A 20,861-nucleotide genomic window follows, 5' to 3' on the forward strand; every position below is an offset into this window, starting at 1 on the left:
ACCATGGAATGGGAGAAAATATTAGCAAACCTTATATCTGATAAGGGCTTAATATTCCAGAATATATACAGAACTCCTACAACTCAACAACAAATAAACAAATAACCTAATTAAAATATGGGCAAAGGACTTGAATAGACATTTCTCCAAAGATGACACATAAATGTCCAACAAACACATGAAAAGATACTCAACATCAGTAATCATTAGAGAAATGTAAATCAGAAACACAAATGAGATATCACCTCACACCCATTAGGATGGCTACTATAAAAAACAAAACAGTAAATAACAAATGTTGCCATATGATACAGCAATTCCACTTTTGGGTATATAACCAAAAGAATTGAAAGCAGGATCTTGAAGAGCTATTCACACACCCATGTTCATAGCAGCTTTATTCACAAGAGCCAAGAGGCGAATGTACCCTATATGGCCATCAAGAGACAAATGGATAAACAAAATATGGTCTATACATACAACAGAATATTATTCAGCCTTAAAAAGGAAGGGACTCTGTCATGTGCTACAACACAGAAGAAACTTGAAGTGATTATGCTAACTGAAATAAGCCAGTCACAAAAATACAAATACTCTATGGTTCCACTTATACGAGGTATTTAAAGTAGTCAAATTTACAGAAACAGAAACAGAAATGGTGGTTGCCAGGTATTAGGGGGAAGGGGAAATGGAGAGTTGTTGTTTAATGGGTATAGAATTTTAGCTTTGAAAAATGAAAAAGCTCTAGAGATCTGTGGCACAATAATGTAAATATGCTCAACACTACCAAACTTGTACATTTAAAAATGGTTAACATGGTAAATTTTATGTAGTGTATTTTTACCACAATTTAAAAAAATGTATACTATCAAAACTACAAAACATTGTTGAAAGGAATTAAAGATCTAAATGACTAGAAAAGCATCCCATGCTTATGGACTTAATATTATCGGGATGGCAATACTCCCCAAGTTGATCTACAGAGTCAACACAGACTTATATGGAGAAATTTATAAAACCATAATCAGGTTGAAAGATTTTTATTTTTCTCTCTCAGTAATTGATGCATCAAATAGACAAAAAACTAATTTATACATAGAAGATTTAAACAACATAATTATCAAACTTGATTAAATAAACATTTCCAAATGTGACAATTAGAAATTACACATTTTTTTTCAAAAGCACATGTTACATTTACAGGAAATGATGACATTTTAGTGCACAAATCATGTCTCAACAAATTTTAAAGTAACTGTATCAAAGACTTTACCTTCTGACCACAATAAAAAAATGGAGTTTAATAAAAATAAAAAATAAAAAGCAAATCTTATCATTTATAAGTTTAAAAATACACTTCTAAATAATTCATATGTAAAAGAATAAAGTATAACAGGAAAACTTGATTACCTACCAAACTGTGAGATGCAGCTAAATCTTGTACTTAGAGGGAAATTTATAGCCTTTAAATGCTTATGCTTGAAAAGAAGAAAAACAAAAAATTGCAAGTAGAATCAATCAATCAGTGGTGTAAGGATTAAAAAGAAGACTCAAAACTATTATTAACAGAAGTAATGTAAAAATAGAAAGTTCAAGATTTAAAGACAAATTACTAGAACTATTGTGTGAATTTAGCAAGTTTACTGGATATAAGATTAATATTAAAAAATCTAATATAGCAGACTGGTGATTACCAGAGGAGAAGAGGGTGGGAGGAGGGCAAAAGGGGTAGAGGAGGACATTTGTATGGTGATGGATGGAAACTAGACTTTTGGTGGTGAACACGATGCAATGTATACAGAAGTCAAAATATAATGATGTACACCTGAAATTGATATAATGTTATAAACTACTGTTACCTCAATAAGAAAAATCTATTGTATCCCTATATGCAATCAAGAAACATTTTAAAATATACTTTAAAAAGATCATGTTTATAATAGCAACAAAAATAAGGTCTCTAGGAAAAAAGCTAAGAAAAAGTGTATAATAGATTTATGGAGAAAATATAAAAGTTTATTGAAAGACACTAAAGAAAACCTAAATAAATGGAGAGGTCTTCATGGATGGAAAGACTCACTGTTAGAAAATCATCAGTTTTCCTCAAGGTAAACTATCCAGTGCAATTCCATTAAAAATGTTTTTGGACAGAGTTGAGCTTTTGACAAAATTTTGTACTATTTCATAACAAAAACAATTTTAAGTTCAATATAGTAGAACGGAGTTTAGTGAAACATGAAAATTAAAAAGGAGACAGAGGCCTAAGAGCTCTTTGATTGACTATTTCAGACTCATACATCAAGCACACAAAATTGGCAGATTTTAGAATCTTGACTGTTTATAATTTGCTATAATTTTTCCTATTGTTATTCATTATAAAATCCTTCAATGAGCTTTTATTAGGAATCAAAGAGAAGAGAGTGAGCGGCTGAGGATGCTATGTCACCCCTTTGCCAGGTGTGTGGATGAAAAAAAAAACAGGTATTCACAGCCACGAGGACAAGGACAAAGGATCAAGACCCAGAGGCCTGCCACAAGGAAGGAATGAGAATTTAGGGAACCCATGTGGGCTTGAAAAGACCTGTGGAGTTTTCTGATTGGCTACTTACAACCAATGACATCACAATACAAATAAAATTAATTTAAAAATGAGGGGAAAAAGCAAAAGTAAATAAGCTAATTGTACTAGTGGTAAGAGTTACTCTCTGTACTATGATCAAGTTCCAAATTAGATTCTGAGATTTCTAGCTGCCAGGAATAATAAAAAGGAAAGTATGACAAGTATTATGGTGCTTATTTCTAGAAATGAGAGAACACGCTAAGTCCATAATAAATCCCTAAGTGTATAAGAAATAACTGTCTGAATTCTTACATGCAAGAAACAGATGCCATCTCCAGCTAAATTAAGCAAAAGAGTAAGGCACTAAACAGATATTGGGCCAGCTCACAGAATTCACTGTAAGGGAGAGAGATACAGGCTCAAGGCTAAACCACCAGGGAAAAGGCATGGAAGCATGTTCTAAATTGGCGTAGAGATAAAACTGCTCCCTCCAGTGCTGCAGATACTGCCACTTCTACGTGCAGAGCAAGTGTAGCTGGAAAGTCAAATCCTGTCTGGCAGCTTCTGACTGGTAGAGCCTAGGTCACAGGGTCTGTGTCTTAGCCGCAAAAGAGGAAGGGAAAGTAACTATCTGGCATTTTAGCTCCTGTAGTGTACCCCTACCATACAAACCAAATAGTTTTAAGATTAGGAATTCTGCAAACATACATAAAAGATGGTTCTGCAGCTGGGCAGCCAAAACAGGATGACAAACGTCCTGACAATAACCATACATCTCCCACTTCAGAGTTTGTTGTATAATCAATGAAGTCCGTCCTGGGAGGGGCTTAAACTAAGATCACAAATTGTAACTTGTGGCCATATTGACTTACGGACCTAACAATTCTCAATTCAATGATGTATTTATAGCCCTGCATTTATCTACTGTTTTTAGTAGAGGCTCTTACATCCACATATGTAGCTTTCTTGGATCAACTTAACTTGATCCAAGAATAGAACCCAGAATGTCCAGAGGAGTGGATAGAAGAGCAAATCCTTTTTATTATCTCTAAGGGGTCTTAATAAAACTGAATTTATCAGTTAAAAAAGCAAATGATTAAGTTAAGAACAGAAATATCAATACACAATACCTGTTTACTTTAAAATGAAATTAGCAACTATATGAATAGATATAGAAATTCTCATCCAAAATATAAATTTCAAAAGTGACAGAGGTGCATATGAAGAATTGAAATTTGCAATAATTATTAAAAAACTACTGGGGAGAAGATTAATTCAACTACATACACAACCATCTCAAAACAGACTCTGTTGTGGGGCTGGCCCCGTGGCCGAGCGGTTAAGTTCGCGCGCTCCGCTGCAGGCGGCCCATTGTTTCGTTGGTTTGTATCCTGGGCGCGGACATGACACTGCTCGTCAAACCACGCTGAGGCAGCGTCCCACATGCCACAACTAGAAGGACCAACAACAAAGAATATACAACTATGTACCGGGGGACTTTGGGGAGAAAAAGGAAAAAATAAAATCTTTAAAAAAAAAACCAAAAAACAGACTCTGTTGTCTTCTCCCCAAGTACCGTGAGTGCAAATGAGGAAGGAGGATTCCATAATTGCCTAACTCCTTCTGTGGCACTGAGTGGATCCTGCTTGGTTAGGCGACTTCAACTGCAGGCTATCTCAGAAGGTGGATACAAGGGCAGTATATGTAGAGTATGGCTGCCAGTGAGCATGGGAGAGGCATGCTGAGGCTTGCTGCAGAATGATGATCCTTGGCTTGTATGGTCAAATTAGCCTGAAACACATAAACTAAGATGGCCAAAAAAAACCACAAAAATCACCAGGTCCAACTCTTAACCAGTATCTAAAACGTCCTCTACTGATAACATAATGTGTGGAATTAGAAGGAAATGCTCCTGGAAAGAGAAGAGATGGAAAATATGAAGCAGAGTCACTAGGAGAAGAAGAAAGCCCTTCTCAGCTGCTCACAGAGCTGCCATCTGTTCCAGGGGTGCTTTGGGCTTCTCTCCATACCTTCATCAAAACCACTTTTCTGTGCTCTTGTTCCATGAACCAGCCACCGCATGTGAGTCACTTTTACCAGCAATGCAGACAGGCTTTGGTAATTGTTGAACAGCATGAACAAACCATCCTGACTCACTGAAAAGAAAAAATATACATTAGACATCACAGCCACGAGGAAGCAGAAAAAATAATTCGAGCAGAAAGAAAGTTATCTGATGGTGAAAGAGATTATTTTGGTCGTTGTTGCTGTTAATTAATAAGGATTTATTTTTAATATCAGATTTTCAGCATATAATTGTCTCAACCCAATTAGAACATCTGAAGGGTCAGCATTGTTCAGATATTGTCATTTTATGGTGGAAAATGTAAAACTCCTTAGAAATAATAATATGAGATTTTGATCTACTTTTTATTCCTTAGTGACTAGAAGGCAATAAATTAAAGCCAACATACCTTCTAAAAAAGCTATTGTTCAGGTTGGTGATGTTTTTTCCCTCGACTTTCTGTTAATATTCCTAATTACCACACACACACACACAAAATCACTGCCTTTTCCAAGAATATGGAAGATTAGAAAATGTGAAAATCTTTCACCAGAGAAAGTTAGAAATGCTGGAAAAATGTAATGAACATTTTGTTCAGTGCATAGGTGAGGTTTCAACAGAGTGAAAGAATTTCCAAGGGCCCCAAAACAAGAGGGAACTGAAAAACAAAGCAGTAAGAGGATGGGGAGGGGAGCTTCTGATGTCAGTAATCAAGATTTGGGTTCAAATAGCCATTCACTGATGGAGACAAGACCTTAAGACTAAGAAAGCAAGAAATCAGAATTGAAATCTCCACACAGAATCAGATCTCTTGAAGAGCTATAAAATGATAGCTAGGAGGTCCTAGAAAATATTGCAAAGGGAGATAATGCACAAGATGGTGTCACTTGCTGCCATAAATGGCTTTGGATGGGGAGAAACATCTTGTAAGAAAGTCTGCCTTCAAATTGGATTGGTATTTATTTTAGTTGCATGGTCTGGGTACCTGCAAGCCAAGAAATTAACTAATTATAGGCTGGAAATATTCTTGTGAGGCCTGATAGAAACAAACAGAAGCAAAATGTTCTAGAGGGATGCACCTAAAACTCAGACTACACAAGATTTTTATGGATAAATTCCCACTTAAGATGAAGTCATTTTCCAAAATACAAAACTCAGAAGGCAGAAAATGTCACCAGATGAAGAGATAGCCAGATTAAATACCTAAGAACCTGAGATAATAGAGATATCAACTCAAATTGTCAAATAAGTATAAGATTTCAAAGAAGGAAATGAAAACATGATAAAAAGTAAAAATATAAAGGTGTTTTTAAATGTACTTTAGAAAACAAAAAATTACAGAAATGAAAAATACAGCGATTAAAAATAAAAATCATGGGGCTGGCCCCATGGCCAAGTGGTTAAGTTCAAGCGCTCTGCTGCAGGCGGCCCAGTGTTTCGTTGGTTCGAATCCTGGGCGCGGACATGGCACTGCTCATCAAACCACACTGGGGTGGCGTCCCACATGCCACAACTAGAAGGACCCACAATGAAGAATATACAACTATGTACCAGGGGGCTTTGGAGAGAAAAAGGAAAAAATAAAAAAAATAAAAAATAAAGTAAATAAAAATCATTGGAACAGTTAAATATCATGTAAACACAACTGAAGAGAGAGTTGGTAAACTGGATAATAGAGCTGAAGAAATTACCCAGAATGAGAAGGAGAGAAAGAGAGAATATGCAAGAGATGTTGAGAGACATGGAGTATAGGAGGACTAACATAAAATCTAATAGAAGCACCGGAAGGAAAGAACAGAGAGAATGAAAGAATGGAGGATTGATAGGCAATGTTTGAGGGAAAGATAAAAGCTGAAATGTTTACCAAAATTATAGAGAAACTCAAATACTTAGCTTCAGAAAACAAAATAAATTCCAAGCTGGAGAAATTAAATTCATACCTAGACACATGGTAGTGAAACTGCAGAATTCCAGATAGAGTAAAATTCTCAGAAGCAGCTAAAGATAAGAGATTACCTCCAAAAGAATACTCATCAGTATAACAGCAGATATGTCATCATCAGCAACAGAAGTCATAAATCAGTGGAAACAGTTACCAGAATATGCAGTGAACTATGCCCTTTGATTTCAAAAATGAATTCTTTTTGAGAAGAAGAAAAGAAGTTGAATCATCTCTTTTCCTGTCAAGGAATGCTTGGCAGTAAGCCAGGAAATCAGCAGGATAGCCTGGCAACTGGAAGCTGAATCCAGCAATTGAAACTAATGTTAAATTACAGGTATTTTCCACTGATTAAGGCTATGTCATTCTATGAAGGAATGTGGTTGGGTGAGGGTCAAGTGGGGAGTTGGAAATGCTTATTGAAGAAACAGTATGTGATAACCAAGCACAATGCCACATGTTGGGGTCAACTAATCAAGAGTTTGGCTATTAAGACAACAGAGACACAATGATAGTCAGCAGTGTTTAATTTGCATTAGGTTCTAATGCACTGACCTGTAAAGGATGTCATGTAATATTCTTAATGCTTAATAGTTTGTATATAATAAAACAAAGCTATCAGTGTATTTCAAATGGTTTAGTTAGATTTCAGGGCTATTCTTTCTCATAAATGATACTTTTACTTTTTTACTACAAAAGTAATTCCTGTGTGTTGCAGAAAACTTTAAAGACATATACAAGTTGCAAGAAAAAAAATTAAATTTCTTTTAATCTCATCACCCAAAGAAAACACTGATCAGCTTTTTAGAATATTTCAAGTGTATTTTGTTTTATTATTTTTTAATTAAACATTTTTATTTTGAGAGACTTACAGATTCACAATGCAATTCTAGGAAATAATACAGACAGATCCTGGGTACCCTCTATCCAATTTCCCCAAATGATAACATCTTGCAGAACTATACTATGATATCACAGCCAGGATATTAACATTAAAACAAAGTACAGAACATTTCCTTCACCAAAAGAATCCTTCATATTGCCCTTTAATGCAAAGCCTGAGAATTCCCTAGTTCTGTACTGAATAGCAAAACCATAAAAGAGTACTCCAGTATGACATGAATTTAATTCTATTGTGGATTATATTCATTCCCTCGCACTCTCTCTCAATATTGGACATTTCCATTATTCCTCAACATCAACAATAAAAATGGCTTCTACGTTTGTAAATAACTGATCGTCCTACCTTCACCCTTGGAGCGGGGAGAAGGATCCATGATAAGCATAAAAATACTATGTGGCGGGCTGGCCCCGTGGCCAAGTGGCTGGGTTCATGTGCTTTTCTTAAGTGGTCCAAGGTTTCGCCAGTTTGGGTCCCGGGTGCGGAGATGGCACTGCTCATCAGGCCATGCTGGGGTGGCATCCTGCATGCCACAGCTGGAGGGAGCCACAACCTAAAATGCACAACTATGTACCGCGGGGCTTTGGGGAGAAAAAGGAAAAAACAAAAACCATGTGATAAGCATAAAAACAGCTAACATTCATTCATCACTTTCCATGTGCCAGACAGTATAATTGTCATTTAATAGGCATTAAATATTTTGATTCTCACAACACATATGTGAAGCAAATACTATTAAATTCCCCATTTCATAGATGAGGAAACTGAGGCTCAGTGATGTTAGGTAACTTGTCCAAGTCACACACAGTTAACAGTGGCTTCACAGTCAAATCCATATGGTCTGTCTCTAGATCCCAAGCTTTCAATGCTGTTTACCCTGTGCATGAGAGTGATGTCTTCTGCAGCATTACATTGTACCAGAGTGCTCTAAACCTTCCTGCCTGGCTCAGAAAAGGGACATCATGGGTGACTTTTAAGTATTCAAAAATGATATTTGTTTCTTTCATTCATTCATTTGCTACGTAGCAATTACCTTATATTCTCTTCATAAAGAGACTAACTGAAAGAACATATATAATCTTCATATATTTGAAAGGAAACCCATCATTTATTTATTGAAAGGTATGCATGAAATGTCTACCATGTGCCAGGCATTGTTACAAGTATTTAAGGTACATTAATTATCAAAACAGACAAAGATGGCTGCCTTTAAAAAGTTTACATTTTAGCATGAAGGAAGCAGAAAATAAACAGCTAAAATAAATAAGACATAAATGAATTATGTAGTATATTTGAAAGTAGAGGTACTAGGAGAGAAAGAAAAACTAGTGTAGGTGAGGGGAATCAACAGAGGGTTGTACAGCTTGCAAGCAATATTAAACAGGATGGTCAGCGTAAGAAAATGATACGTGATGGTGAGAGAATTAGTCTTTGGGGAAGAGGATTCCAAGTAGAGAGAACAGTTCTAAGACCCTAAGTTGGGACAGTGCCTGGCATGTGTGAAGAATGGCAAGGAGACTAGTGTGGCTGAAGCAAAATGATCCATTGGGACAATAGTAGTAGATGAGGGAAAAGAGACATGTACAGCCATGAAAGTCACTGAAAGATTTTTGGATTTTTTTGAGGGATGGTGGTGTCTTTGTTTGTTTTTAATAAAAGCTTTATTGTGATACAATTCACATCCCATAAAATTCACTTATAAAGTGTACAACTCAAAGGTTGACAGTATATTCACAGAGTTGTGCTACCATCATCACAATCTAACTCCAGAGTATTTTCATCACTCCAAAAAGAATCCTCATATCTTAGCATTGGCTCCTCATTTCTCTCTGTCCCTGGATACCACTAATTTACTTCCTGTCTTTATGGAATTGCCTATTCTTGACATTTCATTTAAAAAGAATCATACAGAGCCAGCCCTGATGCCCTAGTGGTTAAAGTTCGGTACTCTCACCACTTCGGCAGCTTGGTGTCGTTTCCCGGTCGTGGAACCACACAACCCATCTGTCAGCAGCTCACACGGAAGACCTAGGATATACAGCCATGCATCGGGACTTTGGGGAGGAAGAAAAAAGAGGAAGATTGGTAACAGATGTTAGCTCAGGGCAAATCTTTCCCTGCCAAAAAAAAAGGAAATCACCTACTTTAAAAAAAAAAAGAATCATGTAATGTGTGGCCTTTTGCATTTGGCTTCTTCTGCTTGGCATGATATTTTCAAGGTTCATCCACAGCATGTATCAGTACTTTGTTACTTTTTAGGGCTGAATGATACCACATTTTGTGTATCAATTTGTTATTTGGCTATACAAATGACAAATATGTTTTCTGGTTTATCATAAAGGATACACCTCAGAAACAGTCAAATGGAAGAGATGCATACAGTAAGGTATTAGGCATAGAGTGGGTGAGTATGTGTGGGGGAGTCATATAAAGATTCCATACCCTCTCCAGGCACACCACCTCCCAGAACCTCAATATGTTCACCAACTTGGAACCTCTTTGCACCCCATTGTTTGGGATTTGTATGGAGGTTTCCCTGCATAGATATAATTGATTAAATCACTGGCCATTTGTGATTGAATTCAATTTGCAGCCCTCCTCTCCTCCCCCGAGCTGGGGAGAGGGACTGAAAATTCCAACCTTCTTATCATGGCTTGATCTTTCCAGTGACTAGCCCCCAAAATGAAGCTATCTAGGAGCCCCAGCCATAAGTCATCTCATTAGTATGCAAAAGAAACTCATCACTGAGAAGATTCCAAAGGTTTTGGCAGCTTTGTGTCAGGAAGGGGGATGAGGGGACAAAGACCAGATATATTTCCTATTATACCACAATATCATATAGTAATATTTGATTGTTAAACCCTGCAAATATAACAGGTACTAAAATTTTAAATCAAATGCTAGAATGTACCAGTTTTGCAGCTGAATTCTGATATTTTCTTCTCTGGCTTTGTCTAGTATCTTAATCCACCATCATGTCTGAAATCCCTGCACAATATCTGCCATTCCAACTCCAACTGGGAAGATACACCTATAAAAAAAAATCCAAGAAGTACCTCATAGGTTGTCACTCCCATGTTTCCGCATTTATCCACAAAGCGCTGTCTGCCCCAAGCAGCATAATGGTGCATCCTTGGCTAACTTCAAGATAGCACTAGCTATCTGTGGCTACCATTTGAGAAAGAGCAAGTTACCTCTACCTGGGCTAAAAATAATGGGAAGCCATCAACCTCTTAATGTTCTAAAATTTTCATTAGAAAATAAACATAGTCAAACATAGGAATATGGCCAAGATGTCATGTAATGGCTACTAATTAAAACGTGGCAAACACTGCCAAGAAACTACCCCAAAAGTATCTGAGGCAACTGCTGCTAAAAGACTATGAAGAAGATTCTGGAGACCACAGGACTGTCAATGAAAAATTCAAATAAATAAGTCTCCCTCACACAGTCAATAAAATGTTGGTCAAAGTAGACAAAAGCAAGAAATAGGACTCAAAAAGAAGTCAAGTGTCATTTAGGAAGCAATTATCTGATAACACAAAACTCAGAGCCCTCTTAGGCCTAAGCTTCACGTACATATTAAATATTGGATGACTGATAAGGCTTGGTGGATTACATTTGCCAAAGGTCATTTGTATTTCAAAAAAGAATTAACTTCTAGAACAACAGAATGCTCTAATTCATTCAACAAATATTTACTGAGCATCTACTCCGGGGATATGGCCATACAGGCATATATGCTCCAAAAAGAAGGAAAATTATTCTGAGAGAGCTTATATTAAAGACTTTGATCACAGAAGTATCCTGGAGGAAATAATCATTAAACTGAGATCTGAAGGATGAATTGGGTTGAATGGTCTGAGCCTTAAAGTGAAATAGGGTTTTTACCAGAGGGTTGGTATATCAGTTTACTAGGGCTGCCATAAAAAAGTATCACAAACTGGGTGGCTTAAACAACAGAAATTTATTGTCTCACAGTTCTGAAGGCTAGAAGTCTGAGATCAAATCAATAACTGTGAGGCACCACATTAACAGAATATAGGACAAAAAAATCACATGATCATCTCAACAGAAGCAGAAAAAGCATTTGACAAAATTCAATATCATTTAGTGATTAAAAAAAAAACCTCTTAATAAACTAGGAATAGAAGGAAAGTACTTCAACATAAAGGCCATATAGGAAAAGTGCACTGCTAACATCACACTAAATGGTGAAAAACTGAAAGCTTTTGTCTAATATCAGGAACAAGACAAGGATGCCTGCCTTTGCCACTTCTATTCACCATAGTACTAGAAGTCATAGTTAGAGCAATTAGACAAGAAAAAGAAATAAAAGCCATCCAAATTGGAAAGGAAGAAGTAAAATTGTCCATGTTTCCAAATGACAAGATCTTATTTATAGAAGAGCCTAAAGACTCCACCAAAAATCTGTTGGAACTAATAAATTCAGTAAAGTTGCAGAATACAAAATCAATATACAAAAATCAGTTGCATTTCTATATACTAACAATGAACTATCTGAAAGAAAAATTAAGGAAACAATCTCATTTACAATAGCATAAAAAACAATAAGATACTTAGGAATAAAATTAACCAAGGAAGTGAAAGACCTGTACATTGAAAACTATAAGACGTTGATGAAAGAAACTGAAGAAGACATAAATAAATAGAAAGATATCCCATGTTCATGGATTGAAGAATTAATATTGTTAAAATATCCATACTACTCAAAGTGATCTACAGATTCAACACACCCTAACAAAATTCCAATGACGTTTTTCACATAAATAGAAAAAAGAATCCTAAAACTTACATGGAACCAACAAGGAACCCAAATAGCCAAAGCAATCTTGAGACAGAAAAACAAAGCTAGAGGCATCACACTTCCTGATTTCAAAATATATTACAAAGCTACAGTAATCAAAACAGTACTGTACTGGCATAAAAACAAATGGAACAGAATAGAGAGCCCAGAAATAAACCCATGCATATTTAGTCAACTGATCTTTGTCAAACGTACCAAGAATATACAATGGGGAAAGGACAGTCTCTTCAACAAATGGTGCTGGGAAAACTGGATACCCATATGCAAAAGAATGAAATTGGACCCTTACCTTGCACCGTACACAGAAGTCAACTCAAATGGATTAAGACTTAAAGAAAAGATCTGAAAGTGTAAAACTCTTTAAAAAAAAAACATAGGGAAAAAGCATCATGATATTGGTCATGGCAATGATTTTTTGGCATATGACACCAATAGCCCAGGCAACAAAAGCAAAACAAGTCAAGTGCAACTACATGAAACTAAAAAGCTTCTGTACAGCAATGGAAACAATTAAGAGAGTGAAAAGGCAACATATGGAATGGGAGAAAATATTTGCAAACTGTAAATCTGATAATGGGTTAGGAGCAAAAATATAGAAGAAACTCCTACTATTCAATAGCAAAAAAACAAAACCTGATTTAAAAATGAGCTACGGATTTGAACAGACATTTCTCCAAAGAAGACATAAATGGCTATCAGGTATATGAAAAAATGCTCCAGGGGCCAGCCCGTGGCTAGGTTTGCACACTCTGCTTTGGTGGCCCAGGCTGGTTTGGATCCTGGGCGCAGACCTACACACCATTCATCAAGCCATGCTGTGGCAGAGGCCCACATAGAAGAACTAGAATGACTTACAACTAGGATATACAAGCATGTACTGAGGCTTTGGGAGAAAAATAAAAGAGGAAAAATAAGATGGTTGGCAACAGATATTAGCTCAGGGCCAATCTTCCTCATCAAAAAGTATACCTTTAAAAAAAAGAAAAAATGCTCCAACATTACTAATCATTAGGGAAATGCAAATCAAAACCATAATAAGATATCATCTCACACCTGTCAGGATGGCTACTGTCAAAAAAAACGAAAGAAACAAGTGTTAGTGAAGATGTGGAGAAAATGGAACCCTTGTACATTGTAGGTGGGAATGCAAAATGGTGTGCCATTGTGGTAAACAGTATGTAGGTTCCTCAAAAAATTAAAAATAGAACTACCCTATGATCCAGAATCTCACTACTGGGCATTTATCCAAAAGAATTGAAATCAGGATCTCCAAGAAATATTAGCACTCCCACGTTCTTTGCAGCACCATTCACAACAGCCAAGATGTGGAAACAACACAAACATCCATCAACAGTTGAAAAGATAAAGAAATCATGGTATACACATACAATGGAATATCATCCAGCCTTTAAAGAGAAAAAAATTCTGCAATATGCAACAACATGGATAAACCTTGGAGACATTATGCTAAGTGAAATAGCACAGTCATGAAAAGACAAACATTGCATGATTTCACTTACAGGGGTATCTAAAATAGTCAAATAGAATCAAAATATATAATGGTGGTTGGCAGGGGCTGGAGAGAGGGTGAAGTGTGAATTATTAATCAACAGGCACAAAGTTTCAGTTAAGCCAGATGAATAAATTCTAGAGATCTGCTGTACAATATTGTACCTATAGTCAACAATACTGTATTGTACACTTAAAACTTTGCTAAAAGGGTAAATCTCATGTTAAGTGTTCTTACTAAAGTTAAATCAAAATTTTTAAAAAGAATTCTAAGATGTGTCTCACTGGGTTAAAATCAATGTGTTAACATGGCTGTGTTCCTGTTCGAGGTTCTAGGGGATAATTAGTTTCTTGCTTTTTCCATCTCTAGAGGCTACCCACTTTCCCTGGCTTATTGTCCCTCCTTCCATTTTCAAAGCCAGCAACATCAGGCTGAGTCTTTTTCACACTGCCACCTCTCTGGTTCTCTTTGTTCCGCCTCCCTCTTCCACTTATAAGAATTATGATTATACTGGGCCCGTCTGCATAATCCAGGATAATCTCGCTATAAATGGTAGACTGAATAATGTCACCCAAAGATATCTAGGCCTGAATTCCTGGAACCTATGATTGTCACCTTATACGGAAAAAGTAAATTTGCATATGTAATTAAATTAAGGATCCTGAAATGGGGAGATTATTCTGGATTATCTAGGTGAGCTCTAAACATAAACACAAGTGTCCTTATAAGAGGGGGACTGAGGGAGATTTGATGACAGAGAGGTAAAGGAGATATGGTGACAGAAGCAGAGATTAGAGAGGTGTGCTTTGAAGATGGAGGGCCCCCAAACCAAGGAATGTAAGTGGCCACTAGAAGACCAAAAAAGCAAGGAAAGGGACTTTCCCCTCAAAGCCTCCAGAAAGAACCAGCCCTGCAAACATTTTGACTTTAGCCCAGTGAAACTGATTTCTCTCACAACTGTGAGAGAATAAATTTGTGTTTTAAGCCACTATTTGTGGTGATTTGTTACAGGTGCAATAGGAAACTGATGTGCTATCTCAAGGTCTGCTGATTACCAATCTTAATTCTATCTGCAACCGTAATTTCATTTTGCCTTTTCACCTAACATATTCACAGGTTTCAGGGAGCAGGATGTGGACATCTTGGGGGGAGGGACATTAAACTGCCTACCACAACTTCACACACACTGAAAACAAATACCAGGTCAATAAAATACACAAAAGCAAGTATTAACAGAAAATATAGGAGAATGCATATATAATCTTGGGGGTGTAAAAGACCTTAAACAAGACAACAAGGTTGTAAGACATCTTTTTAAAAGATTGTTACATTTATTTCTACCAGAATTTTAAAATTCTGTCAGTTGAATAATACTAGCTACAAAGTAATAATACAAACAAGCTGGCAGAATAATAATACAAGGTGGCAGAAAACATTTGTAACATATACAACCAAGGATTAATAGCCTAAGAGAAAAAAAGAGAGAAAAAAGGAACATTTGAATGTATGAAACACATATAACTATGTTCTTTAGGGCATGCTATACTAATAAAAACAGAAAACAACTTACATGCCCATCAAAGGGGGATGATTCAATAAATGGTACATTTATCCATACAATAGGCTACCTGCAGCAATTTAAAACAATGAGGAGGAATCTCTCTCACTTGCAAAGTTCTCCCAGACATATTGACATTTTAGCCAGTTATAGAATAGTGTGTACTGTATCATGCTATTTAAGGGGGGAACAATATGCCCCAAACAAAAGCATAAGTCATAAGGAATCCCCCTACTTGATGAGGATATCAGCAGTTACCTCTGGGGAGAAGAGTAGCAAGCACAGGGAAACATCACTTTTGTTCTGTATTATCTGAATGCAAGTGCATTCATGTATAAACTGCATAATATTTTTGAAAGCACAGTTTTGTCTTGCTCATCATTGTATCCATGCACTCAGGACATCCACAGGTAATGTTTGCTCAGTAATGAAGTCCAAGAGGATGGGACTTACTGCTAATGCTAAATCCTGTGCTGCTGAGAAGATGAGCTGGTTATGCCTAAATTCTTCCTGCTTCAAGCCAAGCTTGTTCTTTGTCTGGAAACTGCTTTGGAGAAACTAGAAGCCTGAGCCAGAGGTGTGTGTGTGTGTGTGTGTGTGTGTATGTGTGTGTTTGTACTAGTATGTATAACAATTTATACCCTTTATGTCGAACCAGACAACAACCCTCAAAGTAGTCACCCTCGTTCCCATTTTGCAAATGAGGAAACTAAGGCTGAGAGAAAAGATTAACTGAAACACTTACCCTGGTGTATTCTCTTTTTTCCTTCCTGTTAATGCAATTTTGACAGTTGCAGAATTCTTATGAAACAGAATGTGGTCAGTTCTAGGAAAACTTCCTTTCGCCAGTAATTGGCTTATTAGTTATTTCATTTGTATTAATAGTTCATACACTTGTTTTTGCACTGGTAGCAAATTGTATTCAGTACAAAGCAAATCTCCCTCCACACAACCCCCAGCCACCCACTTTCCTCCTCTGAGGAGTCAACAACTCTTGTGGGTCTTTCCAGAAATATTCCATGCATACACAAGCACATATACAAATATTTCTAAAATTTAATTTGAAGTCTTTCACACACATTGTCCTGTACCTCTCTTTTTTCACTCAACAATGTCTCTTGGACATCATTACATATTTGCTAGATCTGCCACATTCTGTTTAATAGGTGTATATTATTAATTTTAGGGAAGCCTCATCATTTAATTAATCCCTCGTTTATGACCATTGAAAATGTTTCATATCTTTTGTTATCACAAAGCTACAGTGACTATTCTTATACATGGGCCGTGTTGCACATATGCAAATGTACCTGCAGAATAATTTCTAAAGGTGGAATTGCTGAATCAAAAAGACGTCCCTTGGGGTCGGCCATGGCCAAGTGGTTAAGTTCATGCACTCCCCTGCAGGCCAGGGCTCACCCGTTGGGAACCTGGGTGCACACCTACACATCCCTCATCAAGCCATGCTGACACAGCCTCCCACAAAGAACTAGAAGGACGTACAACCAGGATATGCAACAACAACAACAAAAAGAGAAAGATTGGCAACAGATGTTAGCTCAGCGTCAATCTTCCAAAAAAAAAAAAAAAAAAAAAGACGTCCCTTTAAATTTTTCATAGATATTACAAATTTTCCTCTATAGATGTTATATAAATTAACTCCCCTCCACAATGTTTATCAGCACCCTTTCCAACTCTATGGGAACATTTTCTTGTACAAAAAGAAAAGAAAGAAAATAAATTGAGAAGAGAAGTCAATTTTACTTGCATATAGGCATATGCATAGCCTTGCCCAGTAACTGGCTTTGCATTTGCATCAAGCCCCCATTTCCTGGAACAGTGGTACCTTCCAGTTAAAACTGTGAAATCTCTCCCCTTCTCTTTTACCTTATATGTGATTGTTCTACTTCACGTAAGACTGGGCATGGAAATTTTTAATTCTGCTCTTTCATAGAAAAGACAACTCTGCCTTCAAGTTGATTGTCCGCTCACAACCCTGGGTCACTTTCTGATGGCACTTTCCAGAAGTATCCACCTTTGGTTCTGTGGCTGGCGGATCCAGGGGACTACTTCCCCTTCCTGAGAACTATTTACACAAGCAAAAAGAAACACACTCTCCCCATTTCTCTTCCCTCCTTTCATCAATCTCACCTCAAAGGTCCTTAGCCAAACACTTTGGTTATCATTTAGCTTTATGTAAACTAGTTTTCTCAGTTCCCCTTCTATAAAGATAGTCTCCTTGATTTCTAAGGTCAAATCTATCATGTCTTACTATGCCTATCGAAAGCTTAAAACTTTTTACATGTCAAAATAGCTTTAAAATTAAATAGCAATTACTCAGCCTTGGTAACTTAGAGGTTGGCAGGTAGAAGGATCCTGAGATTTACTTCTTGGGTTGCCAACGTCAATTTTCATCTGTAACAACAGTTTTCTCACCTAAGTCATTAACACCAACAACAAAAATCATTTCTTTAAATGGTCACAATGACTGGAGCACTATTTCCCTCTCCTCTCCTCCAATAAAGAAAAAATACTATCAATAGCTTCTTCTAGGTAGAGCTAACATGTTGATCTGTTCTCTTATTCATTAGGAAAACAAGCTTTTTGGCAATCTTCACCAAATCAAGAAGGCTCTGCTTGGTTAGGGAACAGATGAGGGTTCAGCCTGTTAATAAAATTTTCTTTCTGCCACGGGGAAGACTCTCAGGAGGCAGTTAGAACAGGACATTGGAAGATTTATGAACACCACCAGCACTTTCTGTTTTGTTTTCATCTTTCCTTTGAGATGGCAAGTCCTTTACTCCTATTGCTAGCACAGTGCCTGGCATACAGGAGGCACTCAATAATTACTTGAGTGACTTAATGAATGAGAAGATTACTTACAGAGTTAGAACTTGACTTCCCCCCAGATCTCACATGTCTTTTTCTAGTAAACGGGTGTAAAAAGGATCTGGTGCAGCTACATTATCCATCTGAATGGAGACAGAGGCTAGGGAATGATTTTTCCCAATTAGGTTCAGAAATACCTTAAAGATATTAACAAACAGAGGAGACAACTGAAATAATCTCAGATAGGAGCCCACAGACAGAAAAGCGAGATGTCCTCAGACTTGTTCTCGGCTGCAATCTCAAGAGAAACCATTCTCTAACACCAAACTGTCTGCAGAGAGAACTGGGACGGCACTCAATCACGATGTCAGCTAGTTGAGGAAAGGACAACTGAGAACTCAGAAAACGACTAAATTGCTGTAAGACAATTCAAAGAAAAATTCAAATAGAAAAAAACGGGAATAACAGTAAAAGATTTATTTTTTTTGAAACGTCTGCTTCTGTGCTCACCACGTGAACGTTCCTGCCCTAATGGAGCCCGTGGGTGTGCGAGGAGGCGCAGGGGCGAACCCTGCCCGCCGGCGCCCCGGGCTTCGCGGGGACCCGGGAGGGTCGCAGCCCGCGTCCGGTCCGGTGAAGCGTCCAGTCCAGGGCCGCCCTCGGGTCCGCGGGCTCACCGGGCGCCGCACGGGGGCCTCGTCCGAAGGAAGGCTGCGCGCCGGCTCTGCCCGCTCCGGGGGGCGGGCTCCGGGTTTTGGCCGTTACGGAGGGAAAGCCCCCGCCTCCGGGCACGGACCCCGCAGCCTGCTGCGCAGCCTCGGGCAACCGGCCGGACCGCCCGGAACCCCGCCCTCGGGCCTCTGCCTCCCTCCCTCCCTCTCGCTCACCCTTTTTCAAAGCAGACGCAATCGCCCGGGAATCCCCCGCCAACCCCGCAGCCCCAGGTCCGAGGCCGCGCTCCCCTCGAGCGGGCGGGAAGCCGGCGTGCGTGTGCTCGGGGAGCCCCGGCGCGCGCGCGCACGTGGAGGCCGGCGGGCGCCCTGCAGACGCGCGCCGCCGCCCAGACCCGGGGCCTCCAAGCAGGCGCCTGCACCCTCCCCGAGGAGCACCCCCCCGCGCGGCGGAGCCCGCTGGCAAGGGGTGTGGGAGTGCGCGCGCGCGCGCGCGTGTGTAGGAGGAGAGTCCAGAACAGGAGAAGAGCGAGCTCCTACAGTGGGGAGGAGAGCGGAGAGCGGAGGGCGGTGGAGAGAATTTGGAGGGAGACGGCTGGAGCTAGAGCTGTTCGGGGAAATGCTGGGGGTCTCACTCCGATGCCCAGAAGTGGGAAGGCCGGGCGTGAGGCACTGAGTCCCAGTCACGGGGGTGTACGGAGGAGGGAACTTGGCACATCAGAGGCATTTGGCCAATCTGCTCTAAAACAAAAAATAGAAGTGACATCAGTGAAAATGGCAGAGTAGGAAGCTCCAAGGGCCCATCCCCACACAGAGACCAAAAAGATAAGCGTCAGAATTGACTTTGGGGACTCTGGAAAACAGTCAAAGGTGTAGCAAGCAAGTGAATGCTCAATCAAGAAGGTGACTGAAATACAGTATAATAGGGACATTACTAGCCACCTTAAGGGAATAAAAAGGATAAGAGAAAACTATGAACAATGTACACTACAAATTAGGTAATCTAGATGAAATGGACAAATGCCTAGAAACACACAAACTACCAAAACTGACTCAAGAAAAAAAAATCTAAACAGACTCATAATAAGAAATTGAATCAGTAGTCACAAGCCTCCTGACAAAGAAAAGGCCAGGACCAGATGGTTTCACTAGTGAATCCAATCCAAGGTTTAAAGAACAATTAACACTGGTCCTTCCAATAGTCTTTTAAGAAATAGAAGGGTAGTGAACAGTTCCTAACTCCTTCGATGGTGCCAACACTACCCTGATACCAAAACCAGAAAAAGACATCACAAGAAAATTACAGACCAATATCCCCTATGAATATAGATGCAAAAAATCCTCAACAAAATCCTTGCAACCGAATCCAGCAGAATGTTAAAAGAATTAAACACCATGACCAAGTGAGATTTATCCCAGTAATGCAAGGGGTTCAGCATAGGAAAATCAACTTATGTAATATACCCTATGAACAGAATGAAAGAAAAAAACATGATCATCTCAATTGATGTAGAAAAAGAATTTGACAAAGTCCAACAGTCTTTCATGATAAAAACATTCAACAAACTAGGAATAAAGAGAACTTCCTCAATCTGATTAAGGGCATTTATGAAAAAACTATAGCTAAAATCATAATGATTGGCGAAAGACAGAAAGATTTCCCACTAAGATCAGGTACTAGAAAAGAATGCCTGCTTTTGCTCCTTCTATTCAAAATTGTCCAGGCAACATTGTCTTCAAAGTTCTAACCTGAGCAATTAGGCAAGAAAAAAGGAATACAAGGCATCCAAATTGGAAAGGAACAAGTGAAACTATCCATCTTTGCAGATGATGTGATCTTACATATAGAAAATCCTAAAGAATTGACAAAAACTGTTAGGACTAATAAATTCAGTGAAGCTGTACAATGAAAGGTCAACATGCAAAAATCAGTTGTATTTCTATACACTAGCAATGAACAATCCCAAAAAGAAGTTAAGAAAACAATTCCATTTTCAATG

General features: G+C 38.3%; 1 long non-coding RNA gene across 3 annotated transcripts; it reads right to left on the reverse strand.

The window, feature by feature from the left end:
• Positions 1 to 1,024: 1,024 nt before the first annotated feature.
• LOC111770186 (uncharacterized) lies at positions 1,025 to 19,290 on the reverse strand. 3 transcript variants are annotated; one of them, XR_002803281.2, is made up of 6 exons: positions 19,078 to 19,290; positions 10,377 to 10,496; positions 9,420 to 9,519; positions 7,811 to 8,046; positions 4,591 to 4,716; positions 1,025 to 4,472 (listed from the first exon to the last, which is right to left on the reverse strand). It is a non-coding gene; the product is annotated as an uncharacterized lncRNA (long non-coding RNA). The 3 variants fall into 3 exon arrangements; XR_011431564.1 differs by having other exon boundaries at positions 18,701 to 19,186; XR_011431563.1 differs by lacking the exon at positions 10,377 to 10,496 and having other exon boundaries at positions 19,078 to 19,209.
• Between the last annotated feature and the right edge of the window lie 1,571 nt (positions 19,291 to 20,861).

The sequence above is a fragment of the Equus caballus genome, chromosome 23 (assembly GCF_041296265.1).
Source record: "Equus caballus isolate H_3958 breed thoroughbred chromosome 23, TB-T2T, whole genome shotgun sequence".
In the NCBI taxonomy this organism is placed as follows: Eukaryota; Metazoa; Chordata; class Mammalia; order Perissodactyla; family Equidae; genus Equus; species Equus caballus.